Genomic DNA, 18,334 nt, shown 5'->3' with positions numbered 1-18,334 from the left:
CCCCCCCCCTGGTGAGGGCATCAACAACTCAGCCCCCAACACCTGTAGGGGGCTCAACGACCCGTCAGTCACACCCCATACTTGCTGGCAGGAGAGACCTCGATTGAGTGCGGACCACTACCCCCATAGGGCAGCTGATACACTGGCAGCGCGGACGACGGCCGGGGCATACGATGCTCCCCCCCTCCCGGTGAGGGCATCAACAACTCAGCCCCCGACACCTGTAGGGGGCTCAACGACCCGTCAGTCACACCCCATACTTGCTGGCAGGAGAGACCTTGATTGACTGTGGACCACTACCCCCATAGGGCAGCTGATACCCGGGCAGCGCAGACAACGGCCGGGGCATACGACGAGGCGGCCGCCCCCCCTTCCCCCGTGGACAGCTATTCCAAGGGTCCTGAGGGGCCCTTATTGTCCAGCAAGCCACGAACTGCAAAGAAACCCAAAGCAGAAGGTAGCATCTCACAGCAACCTCCTCTGACAAACTCGTGCATCGCCATGACGGGCAGAGGCCCACGGAATCAGAAAACGCAAACCAGATTGGATAAGTACTCCTATGGAAAGGACTTTCCGCCGCTGCCAGAAGGGAAGGACTCCTCAGGGAAGGCTTCAGGAGACGACGCTTTAAAAAAAGTTAATATAGAGGATATAATGGCGGCACTTACCAATGTACAAACCACAGTGGGTTCCATCTCTACTGATGTGTCCCTGTTGAGGGCAGACTTTCAAAAAATCACAACTAGAGTCACGGAGGTCGAGCAGGTCACGACAACCTTGGCTGTAGACACGGCTGCGCTGCAGAAAACAGTTTTGCGATTTGAAACGGAGAATAAAATATAGTGGCGTAGAAGTTGGACGACCAAGAAGGGCGCTCATGCAGAAATAACATACGTATTCTTAGAATTCCGGAGAGTGAAGGCATTCCTGCGATGGATCTATATGTGGAGGACCTAATAAAGACCAGGCTGCAACCAAAGGGACTCTCTACTTTCTTCCCCATGGAACAGGGCCACAGAGTGCCAGGTGGAAGGCCTAAACCGGGGGCGCCCCCCACACCAGTGCTCACTTGCTTGTTCAACTTCCGGGACAGAGATGTAATCCTACAAACTACGAGAATATCCCCGCAGATCCGTCTACGAAACTCATCGATCTCCTTCTTCCCGGACTATACTGCGGCGGTCTCACGGCGCCGTTGTAGTTTCCTAGAGGTAAACAAGCATTTACAATGCAATGGTTTCGCCTTTGGAAAAGTTATAGCTATTCGCATTGTAAATGACAAAATTTGTATTTATGTGTTGGTTTTGAAAACAGATAAATAAATGGCATTGTCATTTACATTGCCATTAGCTTAATCTCTCGCAAATGTGAGACCTATTGTACCCTACGGACGAGCTCAGCAGACAGCAATTACTACCACACACACACACCCAGAGCCACACACACACCCAGAGCCACACACACACCCAGAGTCACACACACACACCCAGAGCCACACACCCAGAGCCACACACACACACCCACAGAGCCATACACACACAAACACACACACACAGAGCCACACACACACACACACACACACACACACCCAGAGCCATATATATATATGTAAAGTAATTATCCAAATGTAGGCAATACAAGCACCTACGCTCAACAAGAGCTTTATCAAAGGGCTGGTTGGTGGTTGACCGTTTTGCATGAAGCACAAGAAATGTGCTTTATGGCTCACAGACACTCATAAATGTCCTCTGAAGGGTAGACAGGCGCAAAGTTTCCTGGGAAGTAATGGAAGAGGAAAGGAAGAGAGGAAATGGAAGGATGAAGATTGAAGCGAGGGAAGGAAGAAAGGGTCAGGGAAGAATAAAAAGAGGAGACGTGAATAGAGAAAGAATGAGGGTGAACACAGTGGTAGAAACTTGGAACACAGCTAAGAATGGTGGCCAGATTTTGAGAAGCAAAAACTGGGACGCAAATACCAATACCATATTCAGAACAACAACAGCTGCACTGTGTCCAAGGTAAAATCGCATGTATTGTCATTACTCTGCCATAAATATTTACTTGTATGCCTGTTCAATAAACAAATGAGCACAAACACAATCATAACTGTATAAATGTATTCCCATCAATATAAATAAAGTGGTAGTACCATATCATATACTACGTCCTTTAATCACGTTACCGGTTTGCTTTTTCATATTTTCGGATCCTATCAGGCGGCGTTAGAACAGAAGGGCGCAAAGTTTTCAGAAGCTCTGAGCCTGGTTCGTTTACTGCTGCCGCATCAAAATACACGAGAAAGAAACAATCCATGAATTCACAGTAGCAGGGCTGCTGCTAAACAGCAACAAAACAGAAGCGCAAGCTACAAGTTTTGGTGTTACAACCTGTTGCAGCGGGTGTTGTGGGGCAAGGTGCTGACAGATGCTACGGTATTTTACTTTGGAATTATTGTGCATTACACAGCGGTGTTGATTCTTCTCAAGGCGGCTTTGTTCTAGACTGGTAACAAAGGGTGAGCAGTTAAGAAGATATGCGGCATGAACTTTCCTGTGAAATAATGGCCATGAGAGGGAATCAGGAATAAGAAAGAGGGAGAGATGCGTGTCATTAAGTGTGAAAGAGGGCCAGTGAAAGAGAGGGCGGGGAAAAAGAAGCAGAACATAACGAGTGAGACTTGGGAGAGGCCAGGAAAGACAGGAAGAGAAGGCTAAGACGAAAACGACCCACATCAATAAAAGGGGAGAAAAGGCATACGGCGAGAGCAGGACAAAAGTGAAAGGGTGCAAAGAAATTAAGAGAGAGGGTAGTGATAAAGCACACAAGAAAAGGGAAACAGAGCAGGGACAGGGACGAAAGGGAAAAAGAATCTCAAGCCGCGGGGTCAGGGGCGTGGAGCCCGGACTCAGCACACACGGCCATCGGAGCAACCCCCGCCGGAGCGCACCGGGACCGGCCGGCAGAAACCCCAGGTAGGCAGCCTGGCACCTCTGTCTCTGAAATAGGTAGGAGTCCGAAACAGCAACAGGTCGCCTCTCTGACCTATCCTCGGAGCAATCATCTGTCTGCAAGGCTTTAATTCGTCATTAAGGATACCATATGGGGCTGCAGTATAATCAGTGACTCTAAGGCAGGCCAGTAAACAAACATCCACAAAGCAAATGATAGCAGGCAGCCTCTTGAAAGAGATCTCTTCCTTACAACAGTCTGCGGGAAAGGAACAAAGCGCCGAACTGGGTTAGCCTAAGACTAGATAAAACTTTTCATATCAAAGCAATTCATGCGCGTCCTTTTAACTCAGTCCCCAGTGACCTTCTAACCACCTGGCATTATGCATGTTAATGGGTTTCTGGGTCTGCCACAAGCACTGCCTCTGGGTATAAATAGCCAGGCCCCTGCCCTCAATTTATACCACAGCAGCTGGTATCCTTGGCTGCTCCAGACATCGCCCCCTGGAAATGGCATACAAGTTTGAGGTTCAGGGCGCAACTGCACAACAGCAAGATTCCGGCATAAACAGAGCACAACCAAGCATGCGCCTAAAAGTTAGTGCTTAGACACACAGGCATGGTAGCACTAGAATACATTGTCAGAATATCTACTGACATGAATATCGTCTCCTAGAAACCGTTTACTAAAATATCACACGGACAGCGGGAGGGGGGGCGGGGTAACGGGCTCACGGACAGCGGGAGGGGGGCGGGTGAACGGGCTCACGGACAGTGGGAGGGGGGCGGGTGAACGGGCTCACGGACAGCGGGAGGGGGGCGGGTGAACGGGCTCACGGACAGCGGGGGGGCGGGTTAACGGGCTCACGGACAGCGGGAGGGGGGGGCGGGTTAACGGGCACACGGACAGCGGGAGGGGGGCGGGCACATGGACAACGGGAGGGGGGCGGGCACACGGACAGCGGGAGGGGGGCAGGCACACGGACAGCGGGAGGGTGGTCAGGAATCCGCCAGCGGGACAGGGACAAGACGAACAATGAACACAAACATCGGTGTAAAAAAATAATAATAAATAAATAAAGAAGTACACGCCCACAGTAGCCACGTCTTCATGACGTTGCGGAGAGGGAAAGAATCGGCGAACGCCCACCAATCGCCTCGGGAAATGACGGACAGTTCTCTCTTCCAATGGCTAGCCTCCATTTATGGAGCTAGCCAATGGAAGAGAGAGGCGGAACGAAGGCCACACTGTTCTAACATTAGATTTCGCCTGCGCCGAAAAGCTGCGCGGTGCGCAGCTTTCAAGGAATGAAACCTAAAAAGGCATTGCGAGCCAGAGAAGTACCTTACTTAATGTTATTTCCAGCAAAACCGAGAGTCGTGGCAGATGGGACGACATGGTTTTTCGAGACGCCAGAGGAGGCTCATGATTGGCTTGAAGGCTGGCGGCGAGTGGAGGGACCGCGTCACGGAAACAGAGGTCAACGCCGTCGGACCGACAACGAAGAGCCAAGCAGCCAAGAACACCACCAATCCGAAGATAACAATTCGCAGAGAGTGGACGCAGACGACCTCGGCATTGGATGACCCGGGCCCGCGGGATGTTGATTGCAAATGGACACCTGTGTGTAAATAGAATTGCAGACGAACCGACTCTGGACACCGGGCTGATGCAGGCCCTGATGGTTAGAGGAGGTCACACTCTTCTCAGACTTCTTGCCCCCTTCACGCAAGTACACTGTTTTGGGTTGGGATGAAGCACTCTGCTATGTTGGGGTGGCGGGCAGTTCGAAGTCCGTCTGGCAGGGAGGCAGGGTGGGGGATGGACCATGGGGGTGGGTAGTTTAAGTTTTGTGTTTCTTGGTTACAGTTTGCATCGGAAATGGCACTATAGCGTGGTATGTTCGGACTGGCGGATTCCCACATGACCTGACTGGGTTACAGCTCACATACATTTTCTACCACACTAATGGCGACAAACACCCCACTGGCTGATGCCCAGGACACGACCCCCGAGGTTCCAGTTGCCCCTCTCACATTACTTACTTGGAATGTACATGGATTAGGGGACAAAATTAAAAGAGGGCTGGTGCTAAGGGGCCTGAAGCGTCAAGCTCCCATATTAGCACTCCTGCAAGAAACGCACCTCACTGGCGCGGCATGTAGGGCGTTAGATAGGTGGGGTACAAGATGGTGGTGCACTCCGAATTTTCGTTAGGGTCCAGAGGAACAGGTATCCTGCTGCGAAAAAACTCTCCCTTTATAGTACTGCAAACCAGGAAGGAAGATCAGGGGAGGTTTGCTGCAATACAGGGTCTTTTAAATGAGGAAGTTTTTAGTTGGTACAACAAGAATTGTATAATTTGGATTCTTGTTGTACCAACTAAAAACTTCCTCATTTAACCCCTTCCATGCTGGTGACGAACCCCAGCCGTCATGCACTACGGTGCTCGTGTGCTGATGATGGCTGGGGTTCGTCATGACCCGCCCCTGTTCGTTTGTTTACCGCACGGGGGCGGAATCGGGCCAGCAGGGAAGGGGTTAAAAGAAAAAGAAAAACAAAACTTAAATAAAATAAACTCATTTATTTTGTGGTAAAAACCTTGACTGAAAGAGTGGTCTGTTGGAATGAGCGATAGGCAGCTCATTTCCCTGGTAAAAAATTGAATTACTGCACAGTATTGGCAATTCTTTTGTTTATTACGTCATTGGCACAGCCTTACTGTGCTTCAGCCAAAACCCTATTTGTTATTTGATGCTATGGCACACAGCGCAAGCACGGTTTGGATGGAGGGGGATCATTACCAAACTTACCCCACTCTGGGACACTAGGCAATTGGGAACACTGAGGAAAAGCAAGGGTTTGAGCAATGGGACAACATAGGTATCTCCACAGTGGGTGACCCGTGGGACAAGGGGACGGTCATCCCATTTGACCAGCTCAGACAACTGTATGAACTTGCACCTACCGAGACCTTCCACTACAGAAAAATACGCCATGCACTCTTAGCAATACTACCGCAAGACACAGAAGTTCCGGATGCCTCCCCCCTAGAAGACAGGCTGCTCACAGACTTCATGCCAAAACGCACCACATCCTTCACCTATGGCAAATTGGTTAATAACCTGCTGGACCCCACTAGGACACTGAGAGACAGGTGGGCGGCAGATATTGGAGACATGGAGAAAGCGGAATGGCAGGAAGCCTTAGCCTCACCCAAAGAGGTGGGTATCCCGGCACGGCTCAGGCTTGCACAACTCAAGATTTTACACCGCACATACCTCACCAGGAGCACACTACACAAAATAGGCAGGGCAAAACATTCGTATTGCCTCAGGGGGTGTGGGGACGACGGCTCTTTCTTCCATACGATATGGGATTGCCCACTGATAACAGACTACTGGCGGAAGATACTACGAACAATATCACAGACTATGAGTGTCTCACTGATGCCAGAACCACGTAGATGCCTTCTGAATGTGTGGGAGCCCAATGCCCTATCGCGACATGGGTAACATTGAGCCTCATGGTAGAAAAAAGGGAAACATAGCGCAAAAATGGGGGGCTGCTGAACTGCCGTCGCTGGCGGCTTGGTGTAAGGACATGGACATCACTATGTTGACTGAGAGAACTGTGTACATAAACCGGAGATGCCCCCGGAAATGGACCAAAGTATGGGCAGCATGGAACACGTATAGGGGGATATATGCGAACCAATACCGGACTCTGATGAGGGTAGTTCAGATGAAGAACTTGGGGAGGAATAGGGGAGTTGGGTTGGAAGGGCCAGTTTCGGCTAGTAAAATAAACAGCTGGCGGGAGGTGGAGGACGACGAGGATTTGTGTCAAGAGTTATTGGAACTTACTGTAACCTATGATTATATGCATGCTGATTGTCTTGCCGATGCTATGAACAAAAATAATAAAAACAGTTTTATAAAATTAATTATGTGACAATCATGCTGGAGTACAGGGACAATAAAAGGAAAGCCTGTAGGATGTCGTTTTTTGCAACATACAACAAGATGCACGTACCTATAAATGAATAGTATGCATTCAGCAATTAGAAAAGTCAAAATTAAGCAGGTTTTTTTTTATTTCGAAGTGTGCTGGGAACAGAGGGTTTAATAGGATCAAAACAAATGAAGACACTTTACTCAAAGTAGCTGAGAATATAAGCAAGTAGGTGTTAAATCACCAATCCCCCAAGCAGGATGAGATCTGATCACAATTGTAAATGGAGTCTGCTATCACCACAATCATCTACCCGTTTACGCCTCACACTTAGCTTTATTTCTGACATTTGCCCAAACTATGGTTTACGTCCTTTCCGGGAAATGATTACAAGGTGTTTTAAAATTCGGTTTAAAAAGAAATCCCAGCAAACCACGAATCTAATAAAATCACATGTAATCCCCTCCAAAAAAAAAAAAGACAATGAATCACTGAAGTGAAAACATTCGAAAGCACCTACACATTACCAGCAAGGTCACATTAACGGGCCACAGAATATAGAAGTATTTGTTACCCGGAAAACACACAAACAGGAGTAAGAAAACAATATTCAAGCTGCTTCAGTAAAAGCGAGGGGGCTAGACGGAATAAAAAAGAGAAGAAGCATTGTTTCCAAATCTTGCACACAGCTCTTACGCACAACTTTCCCAAGGCCAACAGGACTGGAAATGAGTGCAATACCAACATGTGTCATAAGATTCCGATGAAGTATTCCCACCTAAAATCAACAAGGTTTTTGAACTTGAGAACAAGCACACAACCTTCATTAAACGATCACTTACAATAAAATGTTTCACTGTCACCATTTAGATCAAAATTCATGTTACTGGCTATTGTCATGGCAACACAGCATCATGAACATAATGCGATGCTATTGGAATGCCAACATACTAGTACCAGAGGTTATCCTAAAAGCTAGAATCCAAGGAACACTTCATGTACGTATAACAGCAATGTAATAGAAAATGTGACAATTACCATAGCAACGATCTGACGAAGGTATGTAATATAGAGGCATAAACATCTGGACTGACATGAAAACCGACAGGGGAGAGCTACAATCCCTCGCTATGCTATGCCTGTGTGTGTTATTACTGCTTGATAATATACCTCCATGGTGCATTTGGAAAAACGAAAGTAATCTGTAGTTGTCAATCTGCCGGAAGCAAGCCTGTTGGTTTATGATTCACTGTAGACAACAATTTATAAATCACGCCTGTGAAGGACGCAGTTACATCTTCTACGGTGTTATTTTATGAAACAGTAATCACCCTGCAACGTAAGAGTTCAAAACAATCAGCACAGAGAGACGCGTAGGTCTGTGCCACTTGCAAGAACTGTTACTGCGTGTAGGAATCCTGACAAAGCAATTGAGGGAATCCCATGTACAATGGAATAAAATATTCACTCAAACAAACCACTCTTAGAAAACAAGAGAACGATTGCTGCATGTGGATACACTAATTGAATTCAATACAAGGGAGACGTTGGCCTCTGTTGACAAGGGTTGGGAAAAACTGATTACCATTGTATCTATTTGTCGCAAGAAGATCTGATATCACTCCACTGGTTAAGCCACCAGTAGTCTTCCCATTCATTAAGGTTCTTAACCACATATTTGACCTCACACCAGGATTGAGCATCAATACTTGATTTATTCTGGTTGAATCCAGTAGCAAACCTAACCTCTTGCACATACAGTACTGAAGTTATCGTAAATATATCAAATATAACTTATAACAAGCCTGTATGTGCTAAGCTCACGCTGCCTAGAGGCTAAATGTAGAAAACACATGAAACTTTAGTCGCAAACAATAAGTATAAGGATGGTGAAGCCATCTATGTACAATGTCAACTGAATTTACTAATCCACCATTTCACTCTAAACTATTTATCAAGTCTTTAAGAATGTTACAATTTAGTTGCATCTCCAAATTTCAACTACGTTATTTTGTTTCTAGGGACTTACAATTTCTCTGTAAACTGGGTTTTGCTGTTCTTCTTGCTCTATCAATATTGGATTATATTAAAATATGACCCACACGAATAGTGTGTGACACACTATATCCCTCACAAGGCGCAACACACGAACACGAAGACACAAACTAGGTGCTACACACCCACAAGTATCTCACAGCACTCACGCTCCACCGATTCGACGAGATTACACTATCTAGAATATGATGACCACAACATACAGCATGATCCACTATGGCTAACTAATGAGTCCCAACAGACCTACATGGACAACAAAGCAGGCATACAGACTAACCAGGTATGAAAATCCTACATTGAAACAGAGAAAGCACTCCACAAGTGCATGGACTAAACTGTAATATTTACCCAGTAAACACCACAAGGCATGTATTAAGATGTATTAAAAAACACTAAGTAAGCACACGTCAAATAAAAACACTCCTATATACACTGAACCAGCTTACAACCTTTACAATGTACTCATACGATACAACATAGCTGCAACAACTGTACCACCTCATTCAAGGCCATAACCTCCTTTGTTCACGAAGATCATGAGAAACATAAAATACATGCGGCAAAAATGACAAAAACATAATGGAGACATCATCTGAATGCATAAACAAAGTACTTAAATGTTTGACAGCAATAAACAAAAACATCAAAAGCAATTCTCTGCAAGAGCCCTAAACATATAAAAAGTAAAGGTATTACCTGCAAATGCTGAAGTTGAACTGGGTTGAGGCTGGTGAGGTTTTAACAAAAGATGCCCAAAAAAAAGCACGAAATTCAACCATGAAGGTAGTAGCAATCTTCACTCCCACCTTACACTCTTAACCGCATGCGCGCTAGCGGTTTTCCCGCTGAGCGCTGAGATTTTAAAAATCCCGCGTTACGTGAAAAGGTCAACTCGTCACACGCACAGCGCAGGTAACGCCCATGACGAGTTGACCTTGTCATGCGCATCGAAGGGGTTAACATTCAACCTGAGCTTACACATAAAATACCATCTTTCACAAGACTACTAAGTACATCAATACTTTTTACAAGGACTTCATGCATTTCCCTGAAAAGGCAAGCAGTTAAGATGAAGTTATGGAAACGAGTTTTAGTGGTAAAACCACTGAAATTTGCCAGCTACAGGTGATTAGTAAAAAAATTATATATATACTTTGAGAGTTCCTGGCATCTTTATTTACCTCAAGAATATTTAGAATGAGATCTGTGGAGATTAACAGAGCTCGAAAACATTTTGAAGTGGCCTTTATTGCGCTTGGCCTATCCGCCATTTGTCTTATTTACTTTTATGAACCTAATACGAGGGTAAAAGGCTGATTTCATTGGGGTCTATATTTTGGCAATGGATTTCTGTGCTCCAAGCAAGGCTAGTGGTAGATCACTTCAGAAGTTAATGACTAGCCTAGGCTAATTTTTAAGAAAACACAATATTTTATCATTGCCCTAAATTGGACATTCATAAATACGTACAAGTCAGGAAAAGGTTTCCCCCAAGCAAAAATTGTGGCATTTCTAAAAGATTTTAAACTAGCCCGAGGGCTGGTCACGGACTGTCATGTTTGTATCCATAAAGGCCTATCCAGACCTAAATTATTTTCCCGAACCGATATGATGGTAGTCTTACTATAAACCAGGTAAATATTTGTACTTTGTACAGCTTGGCAGTGACGCAGAACGATGAACAATGGATGTAGCTTCATATTTCCACTCAGATTTACCGTGTATTTAGGATATGGAAATAGGGTAAATTCTGGAAATCAAATAATTATATGGGAGTCATTTAAAGGAGTGATTCAAGAACGTAGGTGGAACTGCATTGCTCAGTTATCAACATAAACTAAAAGATTAAAAAACAGATCTATATCTAGCTGAAGACAGAGAAGCGCATCAGGCATACTATCTGATATTTCTGTTCACACCCAAACATTTCAAGCAGTCTTTCAGTCCAAGAAGTATTACAAGGACTGCTGAGTTATGCTGGTGCTGAAGTAGTTTAAATAAGATTAAAAATGGGCAAGTATGTTACAGCACTTCTTTGCAACTATTGGGACCCTAATTCTATGCTCCAGACTGGAGGTCTGAATTATGCAGGAGTCTTAGAAGAACATTCAATGCCAATATTATCAGTAACATCACTCATAAGCCATTTCAACTCTTTTCTTGCTGCTCAGTAGCTAAGTGCGCCTTTCTCAATTGTGTTTGAAATGTGATTGCCTTGGTCATATGTACACAAGGCTTGTGTTTGAGCAATGCATGTTTGTCAGTGATTCTCTGACCTACATAGAAAAATTTAGGAATATCAAAGGGGTGTGGTGGGAGAGAAGCAAATTATCATTGCAGGTAAAGGCATTCCCTGCAGCCCAAAGCCTTTTGGAGCCTTTGAGTGCATGAAAGGGTTTGAAGGGCTCACAATTAGGTTTGTCCCACTGACGAACATCACAGGCAAATCAAACCACAGCCCCCATTCTGAAGCATTCAAAAAATTGAAAGTAGATTTTCTTGCAAAAAGACTTATGCCACTGACTTATGCCACTGGTGACTCTTGAACCTCATTTTACTAATGGTGCTCCAGATTTTTTGGTGGTTCCCAGACAATAGGCTCTACGATGAAGAACATGGTGAGGTGGAGATGGATTCATCTCCGGGTTCTGACATGGATAAACAGGAAGGCATATTTTGATATCCACTAAAAGGGCTGTGTAAACTCATGCGACACCGGAAACAGAAAATATGAGGACTTTAATATCTCTGAAAGTGGCATGAAAAAACACTACCCGGAGCTCGCATAACTAAAGTGACCTTATGGCCAGCTGACTGGATGCCATCCCCCAAAATAACTGCTTGCATCCAATCCAAACCCAGGCCTACACAGCTGGTAAAGTGGCTCCCAGACCGGACGTCAACCCAAAGATGGTGACATTTATAGAAATGTACCAAAGTTATTGTCTTCCCATTTTCAATCGATTATAGGTAAAGAAGTTAGGTTTGTTAGACCTGTCAGCCCTTTGGCTGGTCCCTCCTAATTATTATTTTTGTATCCCCTTTTTGCCTTCTGTATTTTTCCTGTGTGTCCACTACATTTTTTTTTCTGGTGTGACCCTAGGTCTCTGGGCGTCTCATTGTTACTTTTCAGTAATGCGGCGCAGGTACTTTTGTAAAATGGAGGAAGAGTAAAAGGTCACCCACAAAATGGTTGCCTGCCAACTGTCAAAGTTTTACCTCAGAGCCATGGCCATAGGCTAACATTAGGGGGATCTAGAACCTTCTGGTCGTTTCTGGTGGCCTGGGGCTAGGTTATAAAAGGGAGCTGACTGGTAGGCCATGTTGGTCATCACACAGATCTGACTGGAGTGCAGACTACGGGGTATGAGGAAGGGTGATCCTGTCCAGGATGATGGTTCTGCTCTGAAGAGCTGCTGCCGGTGTGGTGAATCTGCCTCCCTACCTGTTGAACTGACCCAGCTGTGGGAAAGACTGAGGGGACCCAGTGTCCCTGTGAAAGAGAGATAACTGAACTTCAAACCCCCCCCCCTCCTTGAACCTCGAGAACGCCAGGTCACAGAGGGACATCCTTTCATCTGAGACCAAGGTTGTGAGTGAGAGTCCTGCAGGGTCCTGCGCTGCTGCTGTTCCCTCTAGTGGAGTGAAAACAGACTGTGGGGCATTTAAGACCTTATCTGACCCTAGCCCCCACGCGAAGAGGAGGGGGAAGTGGGATTTCTACATCGATACCTTGATTCTCTCCAAAGTTCGCTTAGCGAGAGCCATTGCTCCCTGTGGTACCACTGAACTCCTGTGAAGCGGGAACGCCGGACTAGCTTTCCAGCGAGCAATCGTGAGAGTTGGCTGGGGCGGGTCCCGTATTGTGAGAGAACCGCCCCGTTGAACTCTGCCTGGGCTGGTAGGCGTGGACAGTTAAATATTGCCGGAAGAATGGGCCGGCACCAGAGTTGAGAAGCGGCCGGCACCCCTGAGGCGGTGTCGCGTGAGGAGGAGGATTTCGCCCTCTCTCGGTTGGTGTGTGGAGAGGGAGGCGCAGTGGCAGCGGGGCACCAGGAATTGAGGTGTGCTCTGCCTCCAGGGGGGAATCTGCCTTCGTGAGCCTCTCATAAAGCAACTGGGCCATAAAGAGCCCTCGAGACTCCCGAGAGGAAAGGCTTGGTCCCCCAAACGGCCAGCACTGGGCGGACTGGCCGCTCGAACTGAGGGGCTGTATTCAGCGGAGCTACATAGGGAGGTCTCTCTAACTTTGTAAGTGATAAGCGAACCAAGGAACAACTGCTGATCCAACTGTAGCAATGCAAATAATGGTGAAGTAACCAACTGTAGGCAGGGTTATTCACAAGATTTGAGCCGCACCGTATCTAACTAAATGCATGAACTGTGATCCTTTCCTAAAACCAATGTCTATACTCTAAAAGGTGAATGAAAATTTTGGATTTGATTTCAAGTTGAAATGTTTCACTGAGACATAACTGACATCTACATTCCAGCACTAGTTTGCTAGACAATTGAAACAACCATCTGCTGATTCCAAAATTCTGCCTAGGACCTCACCCTACCCTTTAAAATATTTAAATGGACTATTACATGAAAAAAGGATCCGTTTGAATTTATCCTGCTGATTAATTGAATGACTAAGTGAGGTTCACAAGAGATATATAATTTGTGCCATGTCCTAGAGTCACAGAAATAGGAACATTAAATGTAAAATGATGGCATGTTAAGGCTTATGCAACTGAATTCAAGTATAAAAAAAGAAAAGATAAAGCTTTTCTATTTTTCTTAAGTGAAGGTGTAGTGTCATTTTTGAGTGGAAGTACTCTGTGCTACTGTATTGAGTGTGACGTAAGTGCAACAGTTCGCCTTAGAGTTAGGCCTTACAACCTGAGCCAGGCTACCCTAGGTTGACCGGTAATCTCAGGTCCAACAAGGTTGTTAAAACAAAATGTGGTCAAATAGTCTGATCTCCATCTGGGAAGGATTCTAAGCAACATTTTATAACAGACAAAAAAAAAGACCGAAGACACCCAACAGTGTTAAGCCTCAGGGAATCCACTGCTTGGCTACTCTAATACCATTAACAAATTACAGGAATCCCTCTTTTGAAAGGCAGTTCTTGTCAGGGATGTTAGCTAGTTCGGCAAGATCTGATGGATGATTACTTGACCATCTCTATCTTCAAAACTCAGCATAGATTTCTACAATCCGGTAGGACTGGATTTAGGAGTTCAATGCTCCGCCTTTCAGCCCATCATCTTCCCATCAGTCTTACGGCAAAGTCATGAAACCAGTGATGGAATATCTCTGGCTCAAAGAGATTTGCCTCATCATTTACCCGGGCAACATGTTGATCATGTCAGAGGACCCTCAACTTTTGTGAGAACATCGAAATGTGACAATTCCGTTACTACAGGACTTGGGCATCATGATCAAGGATTCATAGTTGGTTGTAATTCTTAAACAACACACTGAATGCCAGGATGTTTAGGCTCGGTCAAAAACATTCTTTACTTTCACTACTGTTGAAGGTGAAAACCACATAGGAGGAGCTTAAGGGGGTTGTTACCAAGAAGCAAATTATTCTTAAATCAGTTAGCAAAAATAGTGGACTTTCCAGCTGCATCAATTCAGGCAATATTTCTTGGTCGACTTCATTAGAGTTCTACAACAGTTAAAAAATGCACACCTTCGCAAAGGGGGATGGTTTGCCTCTCTTAGAAGTCAGTTAAGAAATTCAATATTGGCTGGACTAAATGAATGCATGAAACAACGTTGTAATATCTGAATCACAACCGAATCAATCAAAGTTGTGAGCCAACAGACTAGGTTGGTGTGGAGGTGTAAGTCCTTGACTACAGGTGGAAAGTGGTCCGACAGAGATATGAAATTTAAGGTAAACTGATACGAGCTTCTAGCTGGTCCTTTGCAGGAAAATGCCATAAGCAGAACAATGTGAAATTGTGTATCCTGTTCACAATGGACAGCCTTTTGACTATGAGGTACATCAACAAACTGGGACATAAGATGAAGCTCCTGGCTGTGAAGGACTTTATCACAAGATTTCGGTCATAGTAGAGATCTTGCCAAGAAAGTCAATCAGATTTCAGAATTGAATTCCAGATTTCTAATAGAGAACAGAAGTTGAATCAATCGATTCTTTTTTTTTGGTGGGAAAGTGAGGCCCTTATCAAATAGACCTATAAGACTCTTGGCTGAACAGACCGCTTCTCGTGTTCTTCAGTTGGAGATCCAAATCAGAGGTGAAAGTGACAAATGACATTCTCCGGGAATGGGTAGTGGTGGTATGTTATGATTTTCCAAACTTTATTAGGATTCCTAAAGTAATGGTGACAGTTCCCATACAGCAGCTGTACATGACACCATTTGGGAAATCTTAGTTGTGGTGCCCAGTCCTTTTAGAACTGTTGTGTAACTTTCCTTAAACTAGTTTAAAGCCTCCTAATGGACCCCCAGCGAAGTCAGCATCCACTATTAATGCCTAGGAGATAAGAACAGGCAAATATAGGTCACGAAATGCCAAAAAAAGTAACATTTCTTGTCAAAATTCCTTCGCTTCAACTTCTGTGGATACTTTTGCTAGGTGAGTGAGATGGGTTATAGCACATCAGCATACAGTGTTCATCAGATGTGGGGACCAAAGGAGAAAGTCTTTTGCAGCCGAAAGAGATAATGAAACTTGTTGGTTGGTATTCAGTGTACTTTCAAAGGTTACTACTACAAAGTTATTTCGAATATATCCAAGTGATAGATATAGCTGTGTACTAGCATAATTGTCCCCTCTGCTCCTTAGACAGAATGCAACATTTCCTTTGCTTTTGTTTCTAGGAAAGTTTTCAAGCTTAATAAGACCACAAAGGTGAGGATTATCTCACCATGATTGTCTATTGAACACGTAAAATTACTCACGGCTCTTTGGTAAAAATAAAATGCAGTACTCTATGACATATATTATGATAATGCTTGTTATATGATAAAGGATGCTTTCATCGTATATTTGGACCAGATAGAAGGTAATGATGTCTGGATTATTTTGCTGTTCACTGCAAGGAAAAGAGGAAGTACCCCTTGTGAGGTGCAATATTACTGATTTATTTGTTACTTACTGGACTATTGTGTTAATGTGACTTTTGCAGTTTTTTTCATTAAGCTATATGGGCTACGTAGTGCTTCAGTTGGGTGATATTGCTTTGGCATGTTGTTCTAAAAATGGCTCCCGAGTTAGCAATAAAGAAAATTAAAGCATAATTCTCACCTCTGAATCCTTAACAGAATTCAAATCTTTCCCACAACAGCTAGGAAATTTAAAATTTCAATTGAAAACTTTTTGTAAATTATGTACTACTAGTGAACCAAAGCGAATGAGCCACGCTGCACAGTACAGAAATAGTCTTAGTATGCAATCTGCACACATTTCTTTAGCAGTGCACGTCCAATGTTTCTTACTCCTAAAGAATAGGGCAGTCTTAAACTCCTTTCACTTTGTGTAATCTTTATGTACAAATGCTGGCCCAAATATATATATACATATACATTTCTATTGTTCAATGAATGAGCTTACATCATTTGTGGTGAACATTTGGTCGAATTAATGTGCTTCAGATAGGGTATGAAACCAAAATATTCTATCTAAAATATTGTGTTTCTGAAATATATTGTTTAACAACATCGTTAATAATAATAGTAAATCTACAATAAGCTGGACAATATTTTTGTAAACAATATTTAGGACATGCTTCTGTCAGACAATATTTTTGATAATGATACTCTGACATACAATCTTCATTAGAACAAAAATGCAGATGCATGTCTCAAATACATTTGGTAAAGTGAATATACATTTGGTGGTTTGTTTTTTAGATAAGCAATGAAGATTGCTTCATACTAACATAAGCCACACTGTGCATTACTATGTCCACATAGCATCAGAAAAGGCGTTTGCTTTGGCCTTCTGAAGTATTTAGCTGCTAGATTCTTTGAATATTAAGCAGAATCAAACATACATACAAATTTGACAAACTTATTTCAAGAAAACAGCTAGATCCTTTTTAGAATTTGAAAGCACGCCAGTTGCCCCAGTCTATCTTGAATTTGCTATGAACATTTGTGGGCCGTTTCACTTCATTGTTCTCCAGAGGAATATACATTTAAAAAAAAAAACTCAAAATCAGACTTTAAAACATGGATTTTGAACTATAACATTATTGATCGATTTTCAGACACGATTTTGTGAAAGCCATTCAAGATCTAATGGACTTTAATCAAACACAACAAAAGCCTGTGGAGAGTGCAATGTAACCTTAAACAGCGACAGCAATTATAAATATGTACACACTGAACGAAAATCATTTTGATACGATCAGAAACTTAAAACAAATCTGTGAAACTTGCCAGTGATGTTTAAAGAGGTATTTTAGCCTCACACTGCCCCTATACACTGCTCGTGACTTAATGCAGAACATAATTGGTGTTTCACATATGGAGTAATGCACACTATTTTTAGACCATGTGTTGACTTGCCTAACCTCAGTCCTGTCATTTTAAAATACGCTACCAATAATTCAAGACTCACTACAAGCCCTTACAGACCTATCTGCCTTAAAAAGATTAATAACCTTGGAAAAAATACTGGCTAAATTATAAGAGGCCTTAATAACAACACCCTTGCCAATACAATTGCTTGCTTCTGCACTCAAAAACTGCAACCAATTACCGCTGTATCACGGCTACAGCTCACGTGTAAAACTGTTGTATGTCGATTTAGATTCTGAATGGATTTCCAGATTCATGCCCTTATATAGGTACAATTCATATTGCCCTTATATAGGCATATAAAACCAGTCCTTATTTAGGCATAGCCCATGCTACCCAAATACAGGCATGGCTACTTCCATCCGTTCATCTACGTCACAACGATTTCTTGGAAAACCAGACTCTTAAGCAGAAGGGACTTCCCCCTAGCCTGGATAGTGATTTTTCCAAGAAACTCATTATTATGCATGAACATCTATTCCTTAGGGGTTCATTCATGACGTTCATATGCCTGACTTTTACGTCAACACTGGCATTCTCAAACACCTTCAAGGTATAAATATACCTTCACTTGCTATGGCAAAGCACGGTGTGGTTCGATGCAGTACGACTACCTACTTGCACGACGTACCTCGCTATTGGGTTTGCTAATATTTTTTTACTGATGCTGTGCAGTATTCGGCAAGAAGATAAAAGGAAAAAATAGTGTGATGGCGTTAGCATGCATGAACATGCACACGCTCTGACACTGGCATCCTAGTATGATAACGTGTGTGCCGTTCCAACATAACAGATACTTTTACGTGTGATAAATAAATAGATT

The 18,334-nt window shown here is 43.8% G+C and overlaps 1 protein-coding gene across 1 annotated transcript in view; it reads right to left on the bottom strand.

The window, feature by feature from the left end:
* ASXL3 (ASXL transcriptional regulator 3) overlaps positions 1-18,334 on the bottom strand; it is a 319,112-nt gene that overhangs the window by 287,410 nt on the left and 13,368 nt on the right. The gene's annotated exons all lie outside the window — the stretch shown is intronic.

The sequence above is a fragment of the Lissotriton vulgaris genome, chromosome 4_1 (genome assembly GCF_964263255.1).
Source record: "Lissotriton vulgaris chromosome 4_1, aLisVul1.2, whole genome shotgun sequence".
Lineage (NCBI taxonomy): Eukaryota > Metazoa > Chordata > Amphibia > Caudata > Salamandridae > Lissotriton > Lissotriton vulgaris.
Note: the sequence above shows the minus strand (reverse complement) of the source record. Positions and strands in the feature narration are given on the sequence as shown.